Source organism: Ornithodoros turicata, chromosome 9 (genome assembly GCF_037126465.1).
Source record: "Ornithodoros turicata isolate Travis chromosome 9, ASM3712646v1, whole genome shotgun sequence".
NCBI lineage: Eukaryota > Metazoa > Arthropoda > Arachnida > Ixodida > Argasidae > Ornithodoros > Ornithodoros turicata.
The window spans coordinates 36,226,925-36,253,231 of NC_088209.1; the positions used below are offsets into that span (position 1 = coordinate 36,226,925).

Sequence of the window (26,307 nt, forward strand, 5' to 3'; positions counted from 1 at the left end):
CATGGCTTAGAAGATTAGCAGACGACGGAACCGGAACACGATCGAGCGACCGCGATGCCCCTGGCGTGATCCAAGCGCTCAAAACCGCTACATTCCTGTCACTAGAGCTACGCACCAGGCAACCTTTTTTGACGCGGCAGCCGCGGCGCGTCATTGAAGCCTCTCGCGTGTAGTCAGCGCGCCACTCTCCTGTTTCTAGCGACGACGGTATGTGCGGACGCATGGCGCGCCATCGCATTTGGCGGCGTCCAGGCGTAACAACAACAACCTGGATAGTGAAGTGAAGTTTGCGAGTCCCAGGAGCGCACAATAGACGACTTCAGAAAATCCCAGAGAGCTCAGCGCCGCTTTGAACTGTGGGAAGATGCTGGAAACAAAGGAGGAGAAGGTCTCCAAGCTGTTTCGGTTCCTTCTCTCTCGGCTGGATTGTGCACCTATAGTCAAGGTCAGCGAAAACGAAACGTGAAGGAGAGTTCATTCCAGTAATTTCCCAGGATGCAACGCGTACGCAAGGAGCACTGGGATTTTCTGGAATCGTCTATTTAGATGAGCGGTAGCAATAATACAATCAACACACGCATTCCAGGTAGGGTATGCTTTCTTCGTTTTCATACTAACAGCGACCCAATATTACGCGGGAGACCATGATTTGGCTCAATTAAGCAACATTATTTATTAATTGGTTGATTCAATCTGCATAAAGAAATCGCCGCAGAGGAAGAAGGACATATTACAAAGGTGGGTTTAGCAAACCACTCTGTGCACACTGCACAAACGGAAGCGAAGTAACAACAACAAGTTTATTTTTAAGATGATGAATGGGGAGCTTCATCGCCAGGTGCGATACTCTACCCCAGTGGTGACGGCGAGGTGGGGAATGAAACAATGAGCCCCTTCTCAGCAAGGTTCGAAGTCCTATAGTGTCAAAAAAAAAAAAAAAAAGAATGTCAAAAGAGCTTCGATGGCGCAGTGTTGGTGGGCGAAGCGAAGCGCAGGTTGGAAGCGAAGTAAAACACAACACAGCAGAGGCTTCCACGTCCTCGATCCCAAACTTTGGCCCGACAACAATGGCGCGCGCAAACTTTTTACCGTTATGCTGTTGTTTTTGTTTTTTACTCCGACTCATGGAACCCTCTCTCTTGGTAGAACCGCAAACTCGAATTCCTTTTGTGGGTTGGAGTTCGAGAGTCATTTATAGTTGCACAAAAAATAACGTTCCGACAAAAAAAAAAAAAAAAATAAAAAAAAAGGAAAAGGAAAAAAAAGAAAGAAAAGAAACGTACAATTTTGCAAGGTGTAACTACTCCACATTGTAGAGCCCCCCGAACTGGCAGCGACGACGCAACGGAAACTATTGGTGCGGCATTCGACGGCGGCGTGGCGCGTAGCTCTACATGGCGCTCTGGTTCGGGTGGCGACGGTCACGTGATCCAGCGCGGGCGTCAGAATAGCAATTTCCGTGTTGTCACGAGATGACCACGCGGATTTACCATAAGGCGAACAGTACATAATAACAGTACATATCAGTACATAACCGCAATTGATGACGCACAAGTATAACGACCGGCCCACTCTAAGTAGAAAAATGTCACTCACCGTCGCAAGCCCCGTATGTGGCGTAGCCGCTGTAGGACGACACTCGGCTCTTCAATACACCACCCTTTCGCAGCCCACTATATATCGGCACTAATTACGTGTCAACTCTGTCTGGAGAAAACGGGGAGCGGAATATTCTATACTACTACGACAGCCAAGCTGGAAGCACCTATTCTTCGGCGACGTAATTTAATATTGGGGCTCCCTAGGGACAGCAATCAATCAGAAAAGTGTCAACCGCCGCTCACTGAACCCCAGCCATCTTACTCCCTTCCAAAGCTTCGTGTTAATAGAGTCTTCAGAATATATATTGTCAAGCCAGGAGAAACCGTGAGATAGAAACGACGACCATTCGCATCATCGTGTTCTTTCGCCTGGAGTGTCGCCGCCTCAAACCGCTGAGTCGTTTTCGGGACTGTCAGCCGCGATGGAATACAATCCACATTGTGAACGCTTGTACTGCACCCAGAAAACCGTTCAATGATACAAACAGCCTCCGGTATTCATGCAAGCAAACCAGGACAATGCAAGATGCCCAGCAGCAGTAGCAGCATAGTGTTCAGTGCGACTTTCTTCGCATTTACTTGTGTTACGTTTATTTACTTATTTCTTTATATTTTTTTACTTTGCGCCAGACCCGCAAAAAGATGCGCCGTCAAAGTGAGCATTTACATACGGCATTTCAAATGCATAGCAGGCCTGAGGAGCCAGAGCTTGTATGAATGCATAGAACAAGGGTCAGGGGTTAAATTACGAATTAGTGAATCCATAACACCACCAGTGTATGAAACATAAGGGTCAGACATGACTGTGCCCATGCTTTTTCTTTCGTATATGTTGAATCTAGTACGGTTTAGTGTTTAGCGACATAAAGGACAGCTAAAGGCCAAATTCAGCGCCACCACACTACAGGTTACCACGTTATCAGTGTGCAGTTTACGGACAGCACGAAATTATCTTTTACAGAGGGCAGGTAGTGTAGCAGACGATTTTACAAAGGTGTGCGCGCCAACAAAGCGCACGGCGCAAAGCAGCATGGGAACTTTGAGGGACACTGCTCTGTCGCCTGCTTCGGTTATGATTTACCCCGGCTGACGCTGCTGCTACGCATACCGAGAATGTTGTTGTTCTTGTTCTACCTCCGTCTCTGGTCGTTTCGTAATGCTCTAAGGACCCTAAGTTGCCCTTGCGTCCACACAGGTGGCGCTTGCTTTAGTAAGAATACTTTTACAGTTGGCAATACAACAAGAACACGTGAACCGTATTCCTCGTCTGCATGACGTCCGCAATCTCCCCGCATGCCCCACGCCCAAAGTCCGGACTACATTGTTCCCCGGCGGAGATATACCTCTGTGACACTATCTCTTATGTTGCTTTCTAGCGCAGTAATGTACGAGACGTAATCTGATCTAGTCGCCGTGTCCACACGGAACGTTTCATGAATGGCCACTGCCCAAGTGGCAAGCCCGTCTTGCCACTTATAGAAGATCAGCTTTGAAGAATAGGAACTGGACAATGCAGGGATCGAGGATTGTAATCCAGCCAGTCAATGTTATCTCTCTAAATGTCACCAGAATAAAAGGCCACTTGCTTGTCTGGGCTGCTCGACTGAATAGCTCCACTCTACGTGCTTCCTTGTAGGGGCCCCACTTTGTAATTCCGTTGCCCAACGCGTGCTTCCAGCCGCGAAGAACATGAGCGTCTGGAGCTTACGGTCTACAAGAGTGAAACCCTACTATGGGAAAATTAATGCACGTTTTCTGTTGCCTGTCAAAAGGTTAGGTGGACCTGCTATCCCGTTACAAAAAGAAGAAAAGAAGAAGATAACCCGCTGGTGGTCCGACGTTTGATGACTAGGGACCGGAAAAGTTAGGCACAAAAACGATGGCAATAGGCCCAGGCATTTAGGCTCTAAAAATACAAAAATAGGCAATAAAATGCGAAAATAGGCATGCTAATCTGACAGAATGGCGTAAATGCAGGCTAGCTGGTGTATAAATTCCATGATAGGCAAGCCTGAGCGATGGGTAAGACACGTAAACAAACACAAACACGACAGAAACAGAAAGCCTTCGTGTTTGTGTTTGTTTACGTGTCTTGCCCATCGCTCAGGCTTGCCTATCATGGCACGCTAATCTGGTACGCTCTTTGGCTTTGTTGGTGTTTCAGAATGCTTCATCAAGGAAAACCTGCTACTGTACAATACAAGCCTTGACGTCTGGTACGCGAATGCTGAGGCGGCATGGAACCACACTATATTGAATAATACTTTTAGTTCTCCGCCCTCGAAGATCTTCAATGGCCCAGAGAGGTAACCAAGGCACTGACCAATCAAGGTACTAAACCAAGGTACTGAAGGACTAAAAGGGCTCAACCAAGGTACTGAAGGAAACCAAACGCAAAACAGGAACAAAAGGCGCAAACACGCAGAAACCAAAAGCAAAATGCGGAACTCAGCACGAGCTTGAAAGGCGGACGCGCAATTACACATCTAAAAGAAGGCTTGTTATGACGCCTAAACATGTTAAACACGGCTAAATTCAATAGAGTCGATAAAAAGGCAGGCAACCCCGAAAATATCGCATTTAGACGTTTATAGGCACTTTTAGGCAAATGCCTAAAAATCCGGGCCCTCCTGATGACCTATGTTAATATGGTGAGGAGGAGCACTTCGTAAAGTTATAATGATACACAAGGTAACTTAGGTAAATGAAGATGATTTAAAAAGAAAATCGCTAGTTAAATCCAGCTCTTTACCCGGACACGGTCGGCTAAGAGAAGGCTTCAGAGAAAGATTCTGCTTCGTTTCGGCCACGAGTACTTGGTTTCGGTGATGGCTTTGATCAACTAATACCCGTGTCCCATGGGCTCATTTAGCGTCATTCTCGAGAAGTGCACTCGACCCAAGCGAATGTCACTTTCACTACATTCTAGTTACACGGCATAAAAGGGGTTGGGACACTTTCGTAGATGTGGTTCGTTGCATTGTGCGTTGCGTAAATGTGGTTCGTTGTGCTGCACGCCAGAATACCGAGGAGAAAAAGAATTATTCTTCCACGTGTCGTAATTGGCGAGATATAAGCCCTCGAACATACTCCCGAGCAAAGGACAGACGTCAGAGAGCTCAGAGTTGCGCCCATATCCGACTGGTTTGCTACTCGTTATGACTACGTAGCAGACACGTAGCAGTTTGTTTGAGACACAGTGTTATGCGCATGCAATGTGGTTTTGCCGCGGTACTTGATGAACAGTGCGCTGTTGAACAGTTTCCCCCGTAATTTTCAATTTTAATTTTCTAAAAATAAAGCTATGATCGCAATTGGGACGAAGATTGAGAGATAAGAGTACTGAGGACTCGCGGGCTGTCGAAGAGATAAATTTGAAAAATAAAATAAAAATTCTGAGATAGCAGCTCTACTTCTACAGAGTCCGGAAATTGTGTAGACCATACAGATGACGTTGAGGTGAGGTTCGGCGAAGAAAAAAAAATATGGAGGTGTTGGCTTCTACATCATAGGAACTGATTACTCTGTCAGGCACGAAATGGGAAGACGGCGTGGCTCCGCTGGTCGTCGATGGTTAGTGGCGGTCATGATGACGTCTCCATTTGGCCAGGACACATGATGATGTATAAAGGTACTGAACAGCAGGCGTGTTGCCAACGGCAAGAGAGACGTTTATTAAGACTTCAGGTTGGTAAAGGGCTGATTGATTGATTGATTATTTAAAAGAAAACCAGGGAGAAATTGTAAGAAATTGTAAGAATTGTAAGAAGGGTAAAGGGCAGAATTAAAGAGTTCATAGATGTTGATGCGTCGACGCTGGCCGATAAACTCCCGTTACCTCTCTCGCGCTCATCGCTTTTGTGGATGGACGATGCCACGATGAAGATGATGATTGGTCAGCGGCAGTGATGACGATGCTGCTGCTGCTCACAACTCCAAAATAACGTGAATATAATACCTGTGTATGTATGCATGTATGTGTTTAAAAAATGTGCGCAATAGCACAAAAACAATTTTAAACTGTGCTCAAAGCAAAAGAAAATAATTTGCATCGGGGAAAATTTTTATATCATCTCATCTCGTACATGTATTTCCTGTGACTGGATAGTAATAATGGTTACCTCTCGTATGACCAGAGATTTACTCGCACCCCTCACAGAACTCCTTCCAAAGGAACGCACTCACATAACGGACAGGCCTTTAAACCATGTTCTCCACGGGATTGCGCAAAGAGACCGAGAAACCTTCGTTTGCGAACAGCAGCATCTGTTTGAAAAGTTTAAGAGGACACCCGCTAGGCTTATTTTGGGAAGGGATTATACTCCTGACGGACTAGAGAAGAAACATGTAATTTCAGCTCTTTTATGCATGACGATACGTTGGGATTAGGAAAAGCCCGGAGGAACTGGAATTGAGCTGGAGTCTCTTCCCAAAGGGTAGAAGGCGAGTACAATCACGAGAGCGCTTTTGCACCTTTTGCGGGCTTTGTTCCGGATGATAGTGGGCTCGGAGCACGTCGTGGGGTGAAGTTCTGTTTAAATGAGATTGCATTATTGACCTAGCTCCTCTGAAATTCCTGTGGTCTGCGCCGAAAACTCGGCTTGAACGATAGATGGCGCCACGGAAACTGAGCGCGCAGAAAAGTTTACGACAGGATATTCAACGTGGCTAATCCTTTTTTCTCGTATACAGCACGCATGCCGACGCATGCGGAGGACCCGCTGGTGGCGAGGGGCGCCTAGTAAGGCCCCAAGCAGCACAATGTACTAAAAGTCGAGTGCAATAGGGGTGGACGGGTAGGTGGAAGGCCTTGAACAGACTCGTGAAGCTAAAGAGCGCTGATAGGACACATACCGACCGTCCCTATTGCACTCGACTTTCAGTGCATTGTGCTGCTTGGGGCATAACACCGGGCGTGTTTGCTAGGTAAGGTTATCACGAGGCAGCCTGCGTGCGTTGGAATGCTGCGTTATCTTACATCTTGCAAGCGAGATTGCCAAGGCGGGAAAGCGACGTCTTACTCGGACATCCCATGTTGGGGGCCGTTGTCTACGCGTTGCAGTAAATCCAATTAGGCCTGTCGTCATCCCCACAGGTTTCATGTGAACGCTTCAGATAATTAAAATCAATGACCACAGAAAAACGTATTTCAGCCGTTACAATGCATATGCGAAACCGGCCTAGATAACGAAGAAGAAATAAACAAACAAGCCATCCTCTTATTCGGGTCAGTGGATCTCATTTCTTCACGCCAAACCCCACAGCTTTCTAGCATTACATCATAACTCACCGCAGTTGAGTCCCTTCATTTGACCCATACCTGCAAACCACTACGCACAATCGAAAATAATTTCCGCGTTGTCTCGCTTCTTCAAAGACACGAATCTCATCCTACGCCTTTCACAGGCGTACCCCCCCCCCCCCGACATCTACTCAACTTGTACTGTGTATTGCTACGACACTTTCTATTTTATCTCCCCTCCATCCCATAACCCCTTCCTCATTCCTGGCCCTGAACTGATCCTTTTTGCGCGTTGTGCTCTGCGTTCTTCACGGTCGCCTCACGATCATCATCGCAGACCCTAAAAGTGTATAGTACCTCGTCGTTTGCGCTTTCAATGAAGACAAACCTGCAAATGGCGCTTCTTGAGATCAAATGCTATTTGCGGCAACTCCCTCGCGTTGAACTAAATAGCGTGACTTGTCGCCATGAACGCGGGGTAAGTGCAGCTTGCATAAGCCTTTCCGCGCCGTATAAGGTGGTAGGTCTGCTTATATCCGTATATCTACTCTAGGCGAAGTTGGACACATCTATTGAGTGATGGTGACGGGCCATCTCTTGTAGTAACGAAGCGCCGCTTTTCCGTAAGGTGTAACTAGTAAAAATGTGATCGTAACAGACGTCGGATTACCCTAACCAATATGCTGAACAATATTGAGAAGCGTACCAGACACGTACGGCACAGCAACCCCGTCTATATGGTGTTGATGGGTATACGCCGGTGCGTTTTGTTTATCTCGGTGTCGAGCCGGACGGAGTACGTGCAAGAGCCGCAGGTCTTGATCAGCGTTTTATGTGCTATAGGACAGAAGGAACAGAATCCAAGGGTATCATAGCAGTATAGCCCAACGCGTGCAAAAGGGGGTAGTTTGCACGTATGGGGGAAGCATTTCGACGACGAAAACAGAGGGCGCAACAAACACAACTGCTATTGTGCGCTATAGCCGTTGTGTTTATTGCGTCTTTTGCCCATGTCGTCGAGCGGCTTTGCCTATAGGTGCGAACGCATACAGTGAACCCTCGTTAATATGACCCCCGATAATCTGACATACGCGCTTTATGACCATACTCTTGGGGAACAATGCAGTGAAACATCTGCAAACCCCCTCGTTAATATGACAATTCCGCATTCTGACCAAAAATTTCGGGAACGACCATGGTCATAATAACGAGGGTTCACTGTAGTTGTGACTGAGGCGAAGAAACATGGAACGACGAAGACAAGCCTCACAAAGCTAGGCTGCATACTGGGCAGTCAAGGTACAGTTGGAAGATTTGAATGGTTTAGGTAATCTCCTGCAGACTCCGTTCCTTTGTGTGTGTGGATGAGTTAAGTCCCCGGCGGAAGGTTGGACGATGCCAAGATAGTCGTTCGATCCACCGGAACCCGTTGAAAAGTTTGAAAACCACAGCATTCTTTCTTGTTTTAATCTAGCCATACACGAATCATATACATTATGATGATGATGCTGATGTACGAAGGATAATGTACGAAATAGTTGCGGATAGACCACTCATGACGCATATAAGCGCAACTGTGAATCGCAGATAATGTCCCCTCATCCTGTTTCAGTTCCGATTCAGATGGATAATCAACATCTCATTAACCGCATCTGCTAACAAGACTCGCATAGTCTTCGATGTCGCGAAACTGTTAGGTCCTCCGTCGTTCGACAAGGCGCTGTAAGAGCACTTGAAGATTTTCGACATACAACCGGGCTTTTGGACATTCTATGACTCACTGAATATGTGCTGCGCGTGCCCCCAGCGATTCCGACATTTTACACTCCCTTGGTCGAAACTTTTAAGCTACATGTTGAAGTCCCATGATAGGCAAGCCTGAGCGATGGGCAAGACACGTAAACAAACACAAACACGAAGGCTCAAATTTTTGAGCCTTCGTGTTTGTGTTTGTTTACTTGTCTTGCCCATCGCTGAGGCTTGCCTATCATGGAATTTATCCACAAGCTAACCTGCATTATCGCCATTCTGTCAATGTTGAAGTCCATCATCAACTCTGTTCATCATCTTTGTTTTATCACCATCTCATCATCTGCTTGTACTTTCTGCGTGTAAGCGTACTGGGGCAGCCAGTTCGACTTCGACGAAACTCACATCCCCATTTTTTTCTTTATCACATCGCCATCACCATCATCACTCGCATGGGGGAGGGGGGGATTTATTGGCAGAAAAAAAAAATAAGAGAAAGAAAGGGGAAAGGTCAGCCATGCAGCACGCCGGCTTGCTATTCCCTAAAAAAAGAAAGGAAAAAGTTAAACAAGAGAAAAGGAAATAACAAAAAGAGAAATAAATGACAACAAAAAAATTGAAACAGACACTATAGCATGGTTCGCACCGGTGCTGCATACATAGCGGCTCTATACCTTTCTCAGTAGCTGAGTAGCGATCCCGCTACATTCTCTTTCCTTTCTTTTTGTTGCTTTTTGTTTTTCATTCCTTCCTTTTTTTTTGATTCCCCCGTGTTTCTTTTCTCTTTCCTTCCTTTGTTTCGATTCCCCCTTTTTCTTTTTCTTTTTCCTTCCTTTTCTTTTTCGTTTTCCTCTTCCCCTTTTTCCCTTTTTTTTTCGGAATAGCAAGCCGGCTCTTTGCCTGGCTAACCTTTACTTCCTTTTTTGCTTAATAAATATATCCCCCCCCCCGCTACATTCGAAGCGCTGCCACAAACAAAAATAAAGCGCTGCCGCGGAGAAACCTATAAACAGAAAGATGTGTGCATGGCGTCAAAATCAATCAATAAGTGGCATTAAACGTTCGCGTTCACCGATTAATTAGCTGTGTTGTTGTGGTGGTGAGCTATCGCTTCCGTGCAAGAGCGTCTCGAAAAACGAATTCCTCCTTGGCATTCCCTCGTTTCCCTAAATGGAAATACGCATTTGCATAGGTTAACAGTCACGTGTATTCTAAGGGGGGGGCTTTCGATGCGAGAGGAGGGGAACCATTCCCTTGGGGTAGGCTACATAATGAATGCAGATGAACGAGTGTAAGTATACTATAGCTGCGAAAACTGTTGACGTGATTGAAAAGTAATGCGATTTCAGCCATGGTGCGGCCACCTGCCACCAGTGCTTGGAGCCACTGCGCGTCTGTAGCTGCGGGGCATTGGAAGAGGCTCAACAGGAGAGTTGTGCTAAGCGCTAAAGACACGTGCTCGATACGCGTATACTCTGGGCATGCGGTTTCCCGAAAGCAACTGTCTACTACCATTTAATGTATCCGCTGGTGTAATAGCTGTTTCTAAAGTGGTGACCAAAAGAGAGATGGTAGTTTTGGTGGTGTTGTTGGAGTTGGTGATGGAACTTCTTGCCGTTGTCTGTCACGCTCTCAGGCGGGTAAAGTCACGACTATCGCAGGGTGGGGGATCGTGTGTCCTGGGCCGCCTTCACAAGGAACTGTGTCGACATTTGTCTTAAAGCGTCTGAGGGAAAACACCCAGACAGCACGGCCGGGCGCACGCTGTGGGCCGAGGTGGGGGGGGGGGGGGGGGGGGAGGGGATATACGTTTATTTCGGAAAGGTCAGCCTGACCGAAGGTCGGCTTGCTATTCCTAAATCAAAATATATCACAGAGATGAAGTAAAAACAAATATAAGATGATGAGGGTGGCGTGATGTGTAGATGACATGAAAGGTCAACTCATAATTTGTTCATGAACTGTGGGCCGACCGTTGTACAGAATGATAACGTTCTCAACGTTGTCACTCCTGATATGTGAATAGCACGAGGCGCACGCCTTTTTGTGACAATCAACGTAACTGCGTAAGTGTCACAAAAAGACGTATGCCTTCCGTTTTCGGTAAATCAGCGAAGGGAACGATCTTATTCGGGATGACGGTTGCCTAGGGGTGTGCTATGTGTTGAACTTCTATTTGTAGAGTGAAGCACGGCGATCACATGTCGTGATGATATCATGACTAAGTAATAGTACAGGTTCATGTGTCTTGCAGTAAACATGTCGACAGTGGAGCTAACATGCGTGTCAACTTTGTTCCGTCAGCTCCTCTGTGGCTCCTGAGACTTTGAAGATTGTGACCAACACTCTGACATATGTGTGACTCGACTTAGGGATTAGCAGATGGATTAGCAGGGGTCAAAGAGCTCCACATTGTTGCTTGAAATGTGACTTGTCCAAGTAGAAGGCGGCATTTCGAAAGCTATCATATTCTAAAACGCTGAGTGTGCAAAAGCTATCCGAATGCCCTGTACGAAGTAAGGCGGGGTTTCCCTTGGCTGAAGTGTGATGTGCGGGCTGAATGAAACAGTTGGCTAACGGGGTGCTCTGACCGTAATTAGATTAGATTAGAGTCGACGCGCTTAGCTATCACGATTGTGTGAACAATCGTCTATAGCTTCCTAATTTCCAGGTCATTGGGGAAGGCTAACTGGAGCAACTGTTCCGTTGAAGCCATGGAAACCGTTGAAGACAATGGGCAAGAGCATCACGTCTATTATGGTTTTGGGCGAGTAACATGTTTCGTATAGCCGCAAAAAAAAACAAAAAACAAAAAAAAAACATGGCAGGTCTCCACGAATGTACACAGGAAGGGTGGGGTTCGTGTTCACTGTTGGGTTCTCGTAGTGCCTCTGCATCTTTTGAGCATAGGCCGCCTTTTTAGACGTTCCTCCGCTGTTTACACCTGATCCGGCTACCATCTGAAAGCTTTTCCGTCGGTGACCCGCGTACAATACCACCATCGCCAGCTGTCCACCAAAGGACAGATAGCGATGACGCACGTGAAAACACTATACGGAAAAGGAAGGGAGTTGCCTCAGGACAGAAGCCGCCGATATTTCGAACAGAGACTGGGTCTTCTTCCTGTTCTTCTTCCTTCTTCCCTGTCCTTCCTTCCTACATCTCTACCGGTTCGCTGGATTTCTACCCATCTACTCTACGGAAATGGTAGCTGACTCTTTCTTATCAGCCTGATATATATGTGGCGAAGTTTGTGAAGTCTCGATGGAAGGTTCGCGATCATGATTGATACGTGATTGCAATTCGAGGAGAAATCGAGGTTAATCCGAAAAAGTTGGACCCTTTCTTTTTTCTTTTTTTTTTTCGGAAGAAAAGAGTGGTCGACAGGGTACATAAAGAAGTAGAAAGAAAAAAGAAAGACAGAAAAAGTAGAAAGTAGGTTGGCAGTGATACCCGCAAGGCTTTCAAACAACGCCAGGTAGAGTCGGAGAAACCCGCGAAACGATACGGTGGCCGCGAGGAGTCGCCCTCCGAAGCGGCTGGACATTCTGCTGAACCAGAAGAGAAAACAGGAAGGTGATTCTGCTACAAATAGCCCTAGGAGCCGAAGCGAAAGCAAACAACGGCTCCCTTCGAGCATACACATGGAACAGCTTGGGATAGGAATATCACACAAACGTTAACGTATAATGATACGTTCAGAGTTGTGAGTTTGTCTTGTATTAACAATATTCTCTTTTGTGTGTGTGTGTGAGGAACAAATAAGATATGTGTCGTCACCCCGGGACGTTTTATTCGCTACATAAATAGTGGGTGTGCACGTCATTAATAGTGTCGTCGCTCTTCGTTATTCGTTTCTTTATTTGGATGCCTACATAATGTAGTTTTACGGAAACTTTTGCACACCTTTTACGTTGTTATCGTACTCTGTGTACAGTAACGTGGCTAATCAGCTGCCTCAAGAGCAGCATACATTTATTTTCAGACACAATTGACAGTGAACTGCAGAAGTACTACAAAAATAAAAGAAGTCTGCAGGCATTTCCAGTGCTGCATGTGAGCTCTGGTACATTTGTGGACAGACCCTCACAAAGCTACATGATCTTTGAAACGTTCCGTAACACTTGATTTGTTACTGAGCCACGTCAACCAGCTGTCATCTTCGTCATAGTTCGTTATCATGTTATCAAGACATCTGTGACACCTAAATAATGAGGACAACACCAAGTGAAAGAATGTGCTGGAACCTAACGCCCCCTTGACGCGATGGGAACTCTGTGCTCTCATTGGTCAAGATGTCTGTAAAACGTGACACGGAGCCATCCCATTGTTGATCATTGAATCCGCTATCCTAATAGCGGGGTAGCATCGCCATAACGGGGTAGTGCATTGCTCAACCTCAGTTCGGCAGATTCACGGATCAGTCCGCCACAATATCGGAGCACTCCTTCATTTTCTTAAGCTGAAGAAATAATAACCGTCAGAAGACCACCAGGGGGACCACATAGCTCCAGAAACCACCCAGTTATTCGAAGAGTGATACTCTCAATAATGAAAGGTTGCCCCCTTCGTACTCTGCCCTTCAGCATTGCTATAGCGTGACATGAGAGACAAAACAGTCCTGGTATACCATTGGATTTCGTACTGAACAGCACTTACCGGAAGGAAGTCGCCGTCCTCTGTTGTACTTCTGCCTAGTGAACCTCGTTACTGCGGTCGCGTATCCATCAGGCCTTGTTTCTGGAAACGAAAAACGCGCGTTGCATGAACTGTAGGACTACACACAGAGGTCACTGGCGAAACAACTAGGAGACAAATGTCACCCGACGCGGATGGGAAAAGAAAAGCGGACATGCGAACGAAAATGCTTTTAGTTATTGATTTTGCGGTATAGGCTCCACAGAACCGAGCGCTCCCCCTTTATTTCTTCTGTCCCCGATATGAATTCGGAGAAGGAAGAACAATCTTCGAGGCGGCAAGAGCAGGTGTCTGGACAACGCCTCGCAGTGGGCGTTGGGTCCATGCATCACAAGCATGCACTACAGGTGGTTGATCGATGACTTTGGAATCGTCGCTATGAAAACAACGTGTACGGGATGTCGTATTCCCTATGGTACCCCATCGCATCGTCATCATTTATTGCTGTTGTTGTTGTCCCTATATGGTACGACTACGATTGCACAGAAAGGGATGGCACGACGACGACGACGTTGATCATGGTACAAAGGATGTGAAGTGATGAGAATATATATATATATATATATAATGCAGGAAAAAAAAAGCCATTAAAGAAACAAATAAATGATACTAGACGTGTTTGAAATTCAAACTTACAGATTAACATGGCTTCTATGGCTGCACGCAGAGAAACACTGTTTCTCTGCGTGCAGCCATAGAAGCCATGTTAATCTGTAAGTTTGAATTTCAAACACGTCTAGTATCATTTATTTGTTTCTTTAATGGCTTTTTTTCCTGCATTATAATTCACTGGCTTGCACTGTGGCATTGAGGAGTGCTCAGTCACCCTCCCAGGTGCATATCGCTCGCTGAGTGACCCCTGGTTTGCCAATTCGGAACGATGCGCAGCTACCCAGGGCCGACGAGTCGCAAACACGGCGAAACACGTGTCCTCTGGTGCTGCCGCATGGTTCCATGAGTATCTATATATATATATATATATATATATATTGCAAAAGTCAAATGTGCGCGGGTCTTCTCGTCGTTTGACTCGCTGGTATTACAGTAATTAGACGCAGGATAAATCCGTATAGGCTATACGTGTGTCAACACTGGCCCACTACAGATTAAACTTCATGCCTTCAGAATCATACCGCGAATTCATGTTCTTGCAATCTACGTGCCCCATAATATTGTCTCTCTGTGTGACGGGGAACTATCACAAAATTAATTCCCACGTATGCGTAATTCCCATTAATGTCCACTTATGGTGTCTGCGAACATTCCTCCTCCAACCCATGCTGCAGCAAACACACGACGGTTCCGATGCCCAATACACAGCGATCCGTTTTCCCGATGAGATTTACGACTTCCGTCCCTTAATCTTGCGAAGCTTAGCTGAAGCCTGCTAAGCTGCTCAAGATAAGTGATTGCTTCTAATGGAGCGTATACGTGCGTCTACGTTGCAGCAACATGCAAATAATATGTTAGACACCACGTTTTGAAATTCCGACAAAAGCAAGAGCAGTCAGCTGCTCTGCAATGTCCATTGGGAAAGTCCTGTCTGTATCGGATAACTGCGGGCATTATTACTTCAGGAAATACTGCTTAGAAATACGAAGCACCGTATTTCGTGGCACTCGCACAATCCTGAAACATTTCCGTTGAAAAGCAGGTCGAGCACGGATTACGATATGCACGGTTCAAATCTATGGAGACCTGTCGCTCCTTTCGTTTATCGAACGAGCTCTACATTCTCTGTGGGCGTAAATTTTTCGCTCTGGCTGTATGGCTTCAATTTTTCGATCTTCTTCTATTTAATAATCATTATTTCCCCCCTCAAGCTACGGCTTTCATCCACAACCTTTCATAGCAGTTCCTTTTTTTCTTTAATAAACCTTCACATATCCCCCCCCCCCCCCCCGCTTTAGTAGTAGGATATCCCGATAACATCACAAGACAGCAAGCAACGCCACATGACCAAAGCAACTGCTTCTATGGCGGATAATCTCCTGCAGAACAGACGGTCGGGTGCTGCAGACATAATCACTTTCCTCATGGCTGAGTTGCTCAGAGGTGGGGGACTCGCAGACTTATTTATTTGAAGAAGAGTGCGGCGTTGGCTCGCCGGAAGTCTCGCTCGTGGCAGCCTCCCATAGCCCTAATGAACTGCCACACGACTGCCTCCATGAAAGCGGCGAAGGCACAGAAACACACGATCTGATGACGAAGCTTGACCAATTCATAGCAATTGATGGCACATATTAGGAACTGTACGTGCGCAGCAATGTTTCGGTTCATATTAGTTCTTTCCCGCCAAGCGTTCCCAGCCATCGTTATTCAGGGGCTCTGCTACAGTCAGGTTCGCACGAAGACACGTCGAGTGCTTATTTAGAGGGGGCGCCTATTACGTCTTTCCGTGACTGCAATATTGAGGTCTCCCGTATATAGTGGACCCTGTTGTCATCGCAGCTGCGGCTATGCCATCATTCTGCAAATATCAGGTATGGTGAAAATACACCGACGACGACGAAATTTCGTATACGTCTGTTCGCATTGGTAACGGTTTATGTGATAAAGTAATGTCCGTCCTGGGCCGACTTCTAAAGGAACTGTGCCGTCATGTGTCTCACAGCGTCTGAGGAAAACCCAGGAAAAACCACAGACAGCACAGCTGGCATGCCGGGACTCGAACCGGGGTACCTCCCAGTCTCGACGTGACATGTCCAGCACGCTAATCACTCAGTCACGCGAGCTGGTGAGGGAGGGAAGGAGGGAGGGAGGGAGGGAGAGAGAGAGAGAGAGAGAGAGAGAAAGAGAGAGAGAGAGAAAACGACGCTTTCACATAATTTCTTACGCGAAACATTTCAATTAAATTTGCAGCCAACTGTTTCTAATCAAATTTTGTACCAAGCGGTGTCGCTGCAATCTTAAAGGGACACTAAAAAGTGCAAAAATTTCACAGAAAAAGAACGGGAGTCATCCCTTGCGTCGTTCGCGATGTACGAGCGAAATAAACTGCAATGTAAGTTTTCCCTCTCCTTCTCCTTCCCAACAAGCCCGACAATGTGGAGAGATCTCGGATTGGTCTCTTCAGACGACCTCCCGCTATGATTGGACAAATCGTTTTTGTGGAGACCAATGAGAGTGCGTTCCGCATCATCGGCCTTTTTGAGAAGGAGAGAGAAAGCGTGAATTGCGGTTTCTTTCGCTCGAAAATCACGAACGACGCAACGGTTGAATCCCGTTCCGTTTATGTTGGTGTCAAGGTAACGAAATTTTTCATTCCGTGGGGAGCAATTTGTGGAAGGTCAACTACTGCACAGATTGATACTGCTATCACTCCTGATTTGAGGAAAGCGCCGGGCGTACGTATTTTTGTGTGTCTTATGTCTTTTGTGTGTCTTCTGGTGTGCCTTGAAACTAGTACACACGGAACAGAGTTGTACATCTGAATGCACATGAAGATGGGTCTAGTGCGCATGCCAGCATATGCTGTGGGAGGGTGCAGTGAGGTACAGTCCTGCAGCAAATGTCAAGGCTGGGAAATCGATTTGGCGCTGAAAAACTGATGAGGCGGCCACACTTCATTGACATATTTACAGTGAACCCTCGTTAATATGACCCCCGATAATCTGACATACGCGCTTTACGACCATACTCCTGGGGAACAATGCAGTGAAACCTCTGCAAATCCCCCCTTAATATGACAATTCCGCATTATGACCAAAATTTTCGGGAATGACCATGGTCATAATAACGAGGGTTCACTGTAGACGAAACTGATGCCGACAAGGTTGACAGGCCATAGAAGACAGAGCCATGGTTGTTGCACATTCAGGAAAAACTGTCAACGTAGAGCAGGAGGAACTGAACGCCGTAGATAAAATGACGGTTCCTCTTCCGGGATGATTATAGAAACGCCCGATGTATCATATGTGATGCTCTTAATTAAAACAGCCTGTTTTTGTAATATGTGAGAGCAAAGTGCGTGGAAACCATTCTTCCATGCCCTGCTGAATGCAACAAATACTGAACTCGATTTTACGGACACCCGTTTCTGTGCTTGGGCGTCAGAGGGTTTTAATTAAAGAGTACCAGCCAGACGTTGCGCAAACACTCGAGCCGATTATTACCCGCTGGGGTACATGGCTGGAGGCATGCAGTATACGGTACTTCCCTTGGCACTTTAAAGTTGTTCAACGTGTCGTCAGTAGCTTCTCACTCGACGAAGCTGCCTTCGTTAGATATGCCCGTGGGGCTTTCTCAAGAGAGAGGGTTGAAACGGATATCGGCTTTCTCGGCGCACACTTCACTGAGTATGCTTTGGATTGCCCAAAGCAGCTTGAACGACTAGAGAACACTTTATCTGCAGCGCCTTTATAAAGTGATGGCAAACGCATACGTCGAGCACTAGGCCATCCCAGAAACTATGTGATGCAGATAGTGTGCAACTAGTGAGCAACATCCTGGAAAGGGATCCTGGTTTCAAGACCATGGCCGCCATTGCAGCCGTTCATATTCGTGACTGTTCCAGACTACATGCCTGTAGTTACTTCTATTAGAAAGTAAATAGTTTCGCGTACGATATTTGTTGAAATATCCGTGATACGCACTAAGGTCATGGATTTGTTTGCGCCGGCTAAGGTTGGGAACCTTATCAGCAATTATCACAGAAGATACGCCTACGTTTTTAGATAAAGGACCACTATGGGCAGACAAACGTTACGTGTAGCATCACGGCACCATTATTTAGATTTAAGGATCTGGCGCATCTTACTTGTAGAACTGCATGTCAGAAGACTCCCTCGCGAAAGTCATCGTGTCTAAGCATGCTAACGGATACGATTCATTTCCTCTGTTTATATAAAAGAAAAAAAAAAAAACAAAGAAAAACACACACCTACGACATTATACGGTGGATGAAATTTTGGCATGGCATCTAGAAGTGCCTTAGTGTCGAATAAAAGTCTAACCTCAAACTCAGGCGACCCCTTCTGAGGCATAGGCTGCTATGGGAGCAAAAGTAGTATCGAACGTAAAACCATCGATCGCGCCGGCTAAGCAGTCTCCCATATTACTGCCGGTAGTGTTTTCCTTCGGAATATGAAAAACGTCAATATAGCGCTATTATAGCTCGGTGGAAAAATGAAAAGTGACAACGGAATAGAGGTGAGGGAATCATGAAAAGTGGAGCTTAGTTTTGATGAACAGGGCAGAGAACAGAATCGTTACATTCTTGTAGGCAGGGATTGACAGTATTTAAATACATTGTAATTAAAATGGAATTTAAAATATAAATACACGTATTTATATTTTGTATTTAAATACAGACTCGAAATATGTATTTATAATTATATTTAAATAATTTTTTTTCGGTATTTATTTTTGTAAATGCTTTATAAATACGCCTAAATACCCAAGGTAGCCTGCATTTCACCCTTCGCTAAGAAGGGCAAAGCAGAGTTTGGAGAGACGCGCAGTTCTCCCATGTCTTCGCAAGCAACAAAACATTTTAGATGGCCAGTTTTTCACGGTTGTTGCGGACAACGGTTGGGGCTACCCGACTACCTTGTTGTACGAAGCATCGTCGTCAAATTTAATACGAGCCTTTCATTCATCGGCACCTGTGAAAATGTTGTTCTCCTCTGCGAATCTGATTGTACTGCCGAACAGAAGATACCTAGAAGATGCAGTCTTCGAGAGTCTTCTAATATTAAAATCGCCATGATAAATAACAAATAAATGATATTGTTCTTTGCTGATTTGTTGCTATCATTATTATTTCTGTAATTCCAGATGACATCTTCCGCACAGTATTTATGGTAATAGTTATGGTATTTAAGTACCGTATTTATATTTTGCATTTAAATACTCATATTGAAAAGTACTTATGCAGAGTATTTAAATATGCCTTTCAACAAAGTATTTTGTATTTATATTTAAATACTCAAAAAACGTATTTCTACCCATCCCTGCTTGTAGGATACTACTTTTGACGAAGCATGGCCGGCAACATCATGCCACAGTGGACGGAACAAAAGCAGAACTTGCAATTCTATGTTGTTGCCGAACATGTAATCAAAAACTGCCTTTTCTACGTCCAGAGTAAAGTACACAATGCTTTAACCAGCCACCTGTGCTTATCACAGTGCTATATGATTACTTTCCTTATGTGTGGGTGCATTAATTCCGAACTATTGTGTATGCGCACGGAATATTCATGTTTCGCATTGGATGCCGTTACTGCGTACGGTGATGGATGACACGAACTGTACATGACAAGTGAATCAATGCCCCGTGAGGGAATACGGAAAATCATTAGCATGAACGAAGGTATGAATGCACTCGAAGCGTTATTAAATGAAGAATCTCCAATGGACGTTAATGGAAGATTTGCGAAGGGTGTGGTCATCGTATTCAGTCCAGCGAAGTAATGATGGACGTCATGAATTATGTATTCGTACTTTCGGAACGAAATGAGACAGCATAGGTGAGGAGGGTTGTCCTTCTCATGCTGCTTCTTGAAAGCACAAAGACAGTTGAGCATGCATGAAAGGAGCATTAGTCTTGGCCAGAACATCGAACATCAAAAGTTTGGAATATCGACGGCGTATCGTCACAGAGCGGCTACAGGATACCGCTTCGTCATCAGTGACCGCTCGGATGCGAGTGCGACAGCGTGAAAGCATCCTTGGGATTCCTCAGGCGAACTAACTTTCTTGTCTTACTGAAAAGGGGCAAAACCGTAAACAAAAACACAGTGACACGAACGCAAAGAACGCTCTGACATGACAGAGTATCAGGTGCACTGTGTGCTTCGTCTTTGTCAGAAGATCCACATCGCTATTCTTGTAGACTGCAGTGTGCTTCCTGCGGACTCTTCCTTCCTAAGACGCTTTAAAGTTTGGCAGGGTTGACTTCAACCTCTTGCACGTTATGCAGGCTTACCCGCGTGAGGTCACTACGGATCTTCTTCGACTAGTAAGATATACGTACAACAATAACCTCTGTGCGAATGTTGATGAATCGTGGATACCTCTTCATTTTCGCTGAAGCTGTCAATAACAAGAAAACCAGGTCTTGGAGACCTGAGTTCTTTGAAATACCTCCATTTGGCGTAATTGCAGAAGATGGTATTTGGTAACTATGGAACGTCAGTAAATGAACAGTGAACAATAAGGAAGGTGCTGCTGAAGCACCTGCTCGTCGTTATGGAGCGCAACGGCTGCAGGATTCTTCAGCAATAAGGGCGTTTCGTAATTACGAGAATATAGTAGTTAGAGGATGACGTGCATTTTTTCATTGTACGATGAAGACTTGTGGAAGCTCAGTGCTAAGACTATGGTTTTCTTCATACGAAACGAATCGTGCTGGGAGTGCCCTCGAATAAACCAACATTGAAACCAATGACCATTGAACATACGCGTAGCGTCACCTAGCGTGTAACGTGTAAACCTGTGCGGAAGCATTGGATCCAATGCCCTTTGAGCAGTTGACATGTGACACGCTTGGTGGAGCAACTGTTCAGTGACCATTGAAGATTGCCCGTGTGACAGGAATATTACAGGGAAATCTCGACAAATGGAAGGAAGTCGCTGAAACGGAATTGTTGCTTAAACAGAACAAGAGCCACGGTGTTGTTTGGTTTGGAAAAAAAGAAAAGAAAAGAAATCCGGTTAATCTGACGCAACACTTTGGCACCGCCGGGTAAACGCCGGCTAAAAAAAAGTAAATGGCATTCATTGGACGGCTTTCTATGTGCTCTCCAACTTTTTTTTTTTTCGAGCGCCATCGCTATGTGCATCCTATTACGAACCTTCCCACTTCCGGTGGTCAACCCCACTGGACTACAAATCTTATTTCCGATGGCGGCATACAAGCGTAAGCGTGCAGAGGAGACCGATGTTATTAACGGTATGGTAGAGTGGTAATTTCACCGAAAGTTTGAAGACAAGTGACTGTTGACAACTTCTTTTTTTACAACAACCAGTTTCAGAACTCTTCCTGCATAACTTCTCAGTGATGGACAGCGTGATTCAGAAAAAGCAGATCCGGGTGATGTCTCAAAAGAAGATGCAGCTCAGTGAGTTAAGTGTGAGAATAAAGTAAAAAAAAAGAAAAAGAAAAGCGTAAATTTTGTGTTTTTGTAATAGTTCCCTCTCTTTTTGTAAATTATGCTGCTATACAGTAATGTGCACAGGGGTCGTTTGCAGCGCCTCTTAGATTAAGAACGTATGACAATTCTTTGCCACGTGGCATATGAGAGTCGGGATGTCGTCTGCTTGAGCCAATCGCTGCAGACGATCTCAAACACAGGCTTTCTGCGGCTACCACTGGCTTCCCGTGCGGCTTCTGGCAGCTCGCTTCCATAGCCACTGCCGCCGAAGCACGGTCGTGAGCGGCGGACTAACGTCACGTCGTTACCCCTAACGTATGACAATTTCTCCACGTCTCTTGCCTTCAAATGCTGCTTGTTCATGTGTCACATTTTTTTGTTTATCGTTCTCCGTAACTGGTCTACACATATCTCCCTCTCCACGGACTGAAAGCGGTGCTGTGAGTGTTACCCTATTACCTCAGGGTGCTAGCTGTATAGTATTCAGGCACAGTATATACCCTGTCATCTCAGCATGTACCATAGATTGTGGTGTCTAGCGGGGACGGGAAATTGGGGTGAGGTGATTGGGTGATGTAGAGAAGTTGGTGGGGAACTCATATGCGTTTTCGCGGGAGGTTTTTACTGACGGACCTGCCACTGCCGGTAGCTCTTTGCTCTGCTCCTTGAGTCTCGGATGATGGCGCCACCAGTCCATTCCAATTGTATCGTTGTACATCCACCCCAAAAGTTGAGCTCTTTGTCGGACCCAGAAGCCGCGCTACAAGGTAGTTGGGCGTCGATCGCCCAAATTTTTAGCTTCATCAAACCGCTAGAAGGTTAATCACCCCAAGCTTCTGCGTCTGACGATATCATCATCCAATGGGTTCCTGGGCACAGTGGCATTGCAGGAAATGACGCAACCGACGCTGCTGCTGTCGCTGCCCACGACAATGACGGATGTGACCGTATACCGCTTACTCACACAGCGCTGATGAGACCTAGTTCCTGCGACGGTTTGTTGAAGATAAATTATCTAAGTATCCTCGGTCTCCGACAGCTATAAACGACTACCTTAGAGTCATAGACCCCGCCATGAAGTTTTCTATCCCTCGAGGTGTGAGCACATCACGAGCATCTTTACTGCACCGGCTACATCTATAATCGCCGCTACCATCCCGCTTGAGATGTGCAAGGTCAGAGGTATCTTCGATTTGGCTGCACTCCCTGAAATATAGTTCAGGCTGTGCAGCACCTTCATATTCGTTTTCTGCGTGTCGCGCGCCGCCTTCCGCACTCTCGTATTCGTTCTGTAATTGTGCAGCACTAGTTCTGCACGAGTGCGCGGCCGGCCTGCACTTTCTGGATAGGAAGTGCAGTATAAGAGTGCACGTAGAGCAGACGACACGGGTCCGCGTCGGTGGCATGGATGTGTGTACTCTGACGGTTCCGTCCTGCAGCAAGACAGTGGACATGTATGCGATGCAGCAGTCAGTGAAGTTGCACGGTCGCGATAAACGCGTGGGATAATGCGTTTACATTTTGCGACCTAACCGAACGGATTACTCGAATTCTCGGCTGCACGGGGAGCATTAATTATTGCGCTTGTCTTCACTGCGGCAAATGACGCGAGCTTTGGAGCAGCTAAGAATCATTCTTTAATAAAAATATAGAGAGACGAAGGACCAAGTAGGAAAAACATGAAGAACCCGTGTTCGTAGTATCTGGCACAATGTTCTCGTGACAGGCAGGAACACGATTACGATCTTCCCTTCCTTTCGTGCAAGCAAGTAGAATGCATACGCCGTTCCCTCGCTGCTTACAGGTACAGAGCCATAACAAACACTTATTCAAATGACTACTAATGCGTATGAAGTACAACACACACAAACAGTATATATGAAAGGAAAAGCAACCACAGAGAACATTACAGTGGCCGCGCTGCGGACAGCAGACGACCAGCCTGATCCCGCACTCGCTTCTTCGTTTTGGAAGGGACCGCGCAGCGCTAGTGCTGAGCCAATACACTTGCGCTGTCCCAGTCGACGGCACTCCCCTGAACTAGTGCCGGAGGTGCAGGCCACATCGAAGAGACCTCAGGAAGAATAGGAAGTTTTAGCGAACCGTTTGTAACGTTATCGTGCCCATGGGAACCAATCGCAGTCGTGTGTGACTCAGAATCTTATCCACTGATCGGTTCCGAGTGGTACGGTTCGACGCAGGCCACGTTATAAAACGTTTGATAAAACGCTCAACTCCCCGCATTGTGTCACATGACACGTGGTATGGTTGCCGACACAGAGTACGTCCTTCTTCATTGTACAGTTCACGAACGCCAGCGCTCCTGCTTGCGTTCGTCCACAGGCAGGGTTAAAAAGTCCTCTCAGTTTGAGAGTGCTACATGGTCCTTGAGCCAGCTCATCCTTGCAGCGTTCGACCGTCGAAACTCTTGGACGTTTCCTCACGGACACAGGAGCGGTCTCTCGGCTTCAACCGCGCCACACACTACTAAAACAGAATTTCGCCACGTAAGACTGTCCTGGCCGACCATGATTCCGAATGATATCGCCCTGTCTCCTGATTTGTTGAAAACAGGAGGAGGCGCCTATCTTTGGCATGCATAATACGTTAATTTAATCTAATCAGGACGCATACTAACCCCCTGTCCCCCCACTCCTTCCTCCTGTCCTCTCTCCATCTGTGCACGTCTGTACGCCGCTAATAGCCGCAGTTGTTTCGCGGTGCTAACACAGAATTAAAAAAAAAGAGAAGAAAAAGAATTGCCAGCATCCTAGGCTTGGAATCGATCCCACAACATCGTGATCAGTGTGTCACTACCCTTGTGGTGTGTGACACCTATCCGAAAAAAAAAAAAGAAAAAAGAGGAGAGTGTACGTAATATAAAATAAACAGTAATGAAAAGAAAAAAAAAGAAGAAATAAAGAAGAAATATTCATTCCGTGTCCTCAATTCTGCTTTCCAACTGAATACGGTTCTGCAAGGCCTGTATATATCCTACGCAGTAGGGGGGAGGAAATTGCTCACGGTAAACGAAAGCGAGGGAACGGTAACCAACTCAAAGATGCCGATCATGCGGAAATGTGAAGATTGGGGGAAGCCTGCCGGTTCTCGCGAAAAAAAAAAAGAAAAAAAAAAAGAAAGAGGGGGTGCCAAGAGAAGTCACTTTCTCTGCTATTTCTTCCTCCCTGCCGTGGGGGAAGCAACGAAAGCGAAATTGATAGGAAAAGCGCGAATATTCTAGAACCAATGCAAATTCTCTGCATACGTACGCACCTCTAGCTCACGAATTCCGATTCTTTTTTTTTTAGTTCCTTTCGCTCTTTCGTTCCAGGCAAGTATCCAATAGCGAAGGTAATTCGAAGGGATTCTCCCAACATTACTCCGGTGAGTTAATTTGCATTCTCGTCAGAGGTATTGTGCGAGAGAATAAAAATAACAGAAAATGCAAGACGGAACAATACATCTGCAATAAAACAAGGGGCGGTTTGTAACTAATCAAAAGACAATTAAAATTAAGTTTTACCTGTACTGCCTGTCCGTGACGTCTACGCAACTGCAACTGCAACGTGTGCTAACACTATATATGGCGCCATGGAATTTGACACTTATTTTCAAGGTAACGTTCCGAACCTCTACACATCACACGGACACGACGGGCAGCGGAAGGATAAACTTGGAGTGAGTGTTTGTATCGTTCCTTTATTTTACATCAGATTAGAAGGAAAATGACAAACTACTTTACTTGCAAAACACTTAACAGAAAGAAAAAAAAAACGAAAAAACAAACAAACTGAAATTCAAAAGCTGAAACTGAAAACACTGAAAGCTGAAACTTAAAAACTGAAACTAAAAAAAAGAAAAAGAAAAAAGACCTGCACAAAATACTTAACTGGCTAGATAACTCATGAGCCGTCACAGCGCTTCAAATCCTTAAACGGTACTGGCGGACATGTGAGAACGGACAGTGATTTATCCAGACCCCCTATACACCCCCCAAATGCTCAGTGACACCCCCTCCTCCCCCAAATGAAAATAAATTTCACCTGTGTACCCACTGAGAACCGTTCATCGACATGAGGGCGTGCCCTTGATGATATGAATGATCGGCTTGCTATTGTTGACTCCTTTCACGGGGCACGGACCGTAATTGATAGTATGGTCGATCTTCTTGCTTTGAGAAGAATTCAATAAAAAAAAGTCATTACGCTGTCTTTCAGATGCCCCACGCAATGAACGCTGACTTGTGGGGAGATCGAATGGGCTATATTGTCAAACAATGGGTTATCTCTTGGAAATGGTTAGATTGGCAAGATGACGGCCTTTTCTTTTTTTTTTTTAATTCTTACCTTGCGGCACGTGCAGCATGTCGCCACAAAAATAGGCTGACATATCTTACGTGTAAATCTACTCAAATTTTGTTTTAGTTTTTGTTTTTGTTTACCTAAACGAACCTAAAAATATTTCGTAAAAAAGTTGATATGCTGCCCGGTGATTGGCGAAAGTTCGCGATAACAGATGAATACCCCATACCGATGCACGGCCAATTGAATGGTCGGTCAGTACAGACGCAGTCCCTGCATATATTGCATACCAATAACGAGCCTACCATATTACGCAGGTCCATATCTGGAACAGCCAATATTTATTTTTCTATACATATCTCAAATGTGCGTCCTTTTAGTGCAGCCCAGCGACTGCAGATCGATGCCAGCGACCACTCCCTTTCGGGTTTGCATAGTCGTGGACATCCCTGTCGCGACTTTTAATAAATCGGCTATGACGGGCGCGTGCATAAAATATATTACTTTTATGTGAATACTTTTATGTGGACGTTTCCTACGAGGGATGACTCGAACCACGGGACTCAATCGCGCGGAACGTTTTATGAATCGCTTTGATTTCGTTATCGGACTCTGCAG

The 26,307-nt window shown here is 45.8% G+C and overlaps 1 protein-coding gene across 4 annotated transcripts in view; it reads right to left on the bottom strand.

The window, feature by feature from the left end:
- Positions 1 to 26,307, bottom strand: part of LOC135368804 (protein qui-1-like) — a 336,239-nt gene that overhangs the window by 75,340 nt on the left and 234,592 nt on the right. For all 4 annotated transcript variants that reach the window (XM_064602319.1, XM_064602318.1, XM_064602320.1 and 1 more), the window contains one exon: positions 13,252 to 13,332. The gene's annotated coding sequence lies outside the window, so the exon portion shown is untranslated. The remainder of the gene's footprint in view (positions 1 to 13,251; positions 13,333 to 26,307) is intronic.